Raw genomic sequence first — 3,628 nt, 5'->3', positions numbered from 1 at the left:
ATATATATCTTGTTTTTCTTGTTTACATTTCAAGTATTTCATGTTTTTCATTTTAATGTAATTGAAATCCATAATAAGGGTAGGAATAATTATAATAAGATTTGATAGTATCTTTTGACATATGAATAAGGCTATGATATTAATTTGTATTTAGATTGTACAAGTTATGAGTACTTTTGATTATGAGTAACTTATTTGGAGTTTTTGTTGGGATGAAAATAATGAAACTTGAATTCTTATTACTGTTATACAATGAACATTGAAATTTTAATCTTGAGTTGGTTGCATTATGTAAATGTCTAAGTTTGAATCTTAGTGTTAGCTAACTTTTGACTAGAATGATTAAAGAATTTCAATTTTTAAAATTTTTTTTTAGAGGGGCCACACATTGCACTATGTTCTATTTTTTTCTTTTTGAAAAAACAATACCACTTTCTGTGACCACCTTTTTTGATGACCTATAAATAAACCATTTTGAAAAAAAATTATTAGTTTACAAACTAGATTCAATGGACTACTACTTTTATTGTTGTCATATCTTAAGATTTTGAGCATAACTATCTTCAAATTCTTGTCAAAGTTTAGAAAGTGCTGATTTTAGAAAAAAAAAGTGGCCACTTATATTGCCCTTTTGGCACCACAAATTTTGTACTTACCTAGTTGCACAAGATTTAGTTAAGAGAGATCCTCATATCTCAATTGTAGATAGTTTAGTTGATCTAGATGCCTAGTTAGAAATCCATATTCAAGACATGGAATTAGCCAGATCTAGATGGAATCAACGATTAGAAGTATTTTTGATAAATACCATCTGACCCCTATAATCCCCAAGCCATAAAGTGTCAAAAAAAAGGGGGAAATCAGCCATGACACCACATAAGTTAGAATCACAAAGGGGAAATCAGATGTAAATCAGCCATGAAACCACAAAACCCAAAATAAAAAAGAAGAAATCATATGTATTAGCATTAGAGATCATAGGTATGTGAAGATATATACATATATTGTGTGTAGCTGAGTCAAGTTTTTGGAGAGCAAATCATAGTGTAAGGAGGAGCGATAATTTTAATATTTTGCAATTTTGAATAGATTGCAAAGTCATGATGAAGGGTTTTTACCACTAATGTCAAAGGGGGAGATTGTTGTGTTCGAAGCTAGAGTTGTCGTTGCACCAAAAGATCAACCTGTCAGTGCCTAATACAACCACCAGACTTATAGAACACAGAAGGCAGTTAAGCCATGTAACAAATCCTAAAGGGAAACATTGGCAGTTAGTCCAAAAATCCCCCCCTTAGCATTACCCAAGGAGATTTGGACCTGTGACCAAGCTTTGATATCTCTTGTTAGAAGCTAGCATTGTCATTGCACTAAAAGATCGACCTATCAATGCCCAATACAACCACTAGACTTAAAGAACATGGGAGGTAGTTAAGCCATGTCATGAATCTCGAAGAGGAATGTTGGTAGTTAGTCCAACATGTTGATCTCTAAGCCTTGTTTTCTATTAGTGTCCAAAACTTAGTCATTTTCTAGGTAGTGTTGGTCGGTCATCACCATTACTAAGCCATCCAATAAAGGCCAAGCTACATGGACTTGTTTATATTTTTACTATGTGATGAACAAGTCAATGGATGTTGAGCCTCACAATATATGCTGAGTGAAACATATGGAGATTGAGCAATGCAAAGTTATTTTATGTCGAATGAGTCAATACATGTCGAGTATATAGAAGCTGAGGGACAACATGAATGTTAGTTATGATCGAGCATCATAACCAATATGAATGTTAGTTATGATGTTGGTATATAGAAGCTGAATAAATTAGTTTTGGCATATGTGTTTGTAATGGCACAAACACTTATGTAGATCATTTTGGCCAACTTCTATGCAATATTTATGGATTATAGAGACAACTAAGGATAAAATTATGATTTTTTATAGAAGACATCAATCCCTAGGAAGGTAGAGTAACCAATCTTAAAAATAGAAAGACTAAGTGGTAAAAGAATAAATTTTGGATCATTGATTATAATCTAGACCCTTCCACTATTTTCTATTTAAGTAGGGATCAAACCCTTAATCAGTATGTGTGAGAAGGAAGATCATGAATGCACAAAATCTAAGGAAAGATTGATGGTGTATGTGTTCCAAGCATTGCTTGCACTACTCCTTAAGAGATGTAGCTTGTCTCTTCTAGGCACCTAGGTCCTCGATTGGCTTAGGTGATTAACTAACACCAATTCAAACCTCTAACAGGGCATTCGTAGCTCACCTAGGCACCTAGGTCCTCGATTCCAAAGAGTCTTCCAAAAATGACTCATAAACTTAGTGTCCCTATCTAACACAATGCTGATTGATAATCGGCCATGGATTCTCATAGGTTTTTTGAAGAATAAGGCAGCTAAGCGAGTGGCATCATTTGTGGCCTTTCATGGCACAAAGTGAGCCATTTTACTAAACCTATCTACAACCACATACACACTATCTATGTCTCCTCTTGTCTTGGGAAACCCAACTACAAAGTCCATTCTTAAACATTCCCATGGCTTAGTAGGAATTGGTAGTGGTTGGTAAAGACCAACATTTGTAGAAGTGCCCTTGGCTTTTTGACATATAACACAACTTTCCACATACCTCCTAACATCAAGATTCATTCTAGGCCAATAGTAAAACCTTGAAACAACATCTTGGGTCTTAGTGATCCCAAAATGACCACTCAAAGCTCCATTATTCTTTTCTTGTATCAAATTCTCTCTAATAGAGCCTCTAGGAACACACATCTAATTTCCCTTGAATAAGAGATCACTTTGCAAAGTATATTCAACATAACTAATATGAAAATGATTCTTATATTCAGTGCATACCTTATATATGTCAGCAAAGTCCTTATCATCTACATATAGACCCTTGAAATGATCTATCCCCATGCTCTTCAACTAAATTTCTTGGAGTGTGAGTGCCCTTCTAGACAATGCATCTACCACCTTGTTTAGGACACCCTTCTTGTGCTTAATATTTAAGGTATATTCTTGTAGGTATTCAACCCACTTCATGTCCTTGTGACTTAACTTTTCTTGTGAATTCAAGAAACTAAGTGCTTGGTTCTCTAAATACATAATGAACTCCTTGGGAAGAAAATAATGCCTTAACTTTCTTAGTGTTTGGACCAATGCATACATTTCTAGGTCATAGGATGAGTATTTCCTCTTTCCTTTAGTCAACTTTTCAGAATGAAAAGCTGCTACTTTTCCCTCTTGACTTAGAACAACCCCAATTGCTACATTGCTAGCATCACACTCAATAGTGAAAATCCTTTCAAAGCTTGGTAACACTAAAATAGGTTGAGTAGCTATCTTTTCCTTGAGTAACTCAAAACTCTTGTTAGCATGATCATTCCACACAAACGTGGTTTTTATTCCTCTTTGATAGTAGCTAACATAGGAGCACAAATTGCACTAAACTATCTTATGAATTTCCTATACTATTATGCAAGACCATGAAAAATTCTTACCTTTGTTGCTAACTTTTGAGTAGGCCAATTCATGATAGCTTCAACTTTTCTTGTATCCATCTTTAGTTGACCATGTGCTAGAACAAACCCAAGGTATATTAGCTCTATCTTGATGAA

Source organism: Cupressus sempervirens, chromosome 6 (genome assembly GCF_028749045.1).
Source record: "Cupressus sempervirens isolate cs-2001-9-10 chromosome 6, ASM2874904v1, whole genome shotgun sequence".
In the NCBI taxonomy this organism is placed as follows: Eukaryota; Viridiplantae; Streptophyta; class Pinopsida; order Cupressales; family Cupressaceae; genus Cupressus; species Cupressus sempervirens.
This window is presented reverse-complemented; position numbering follows the sequence as displayed.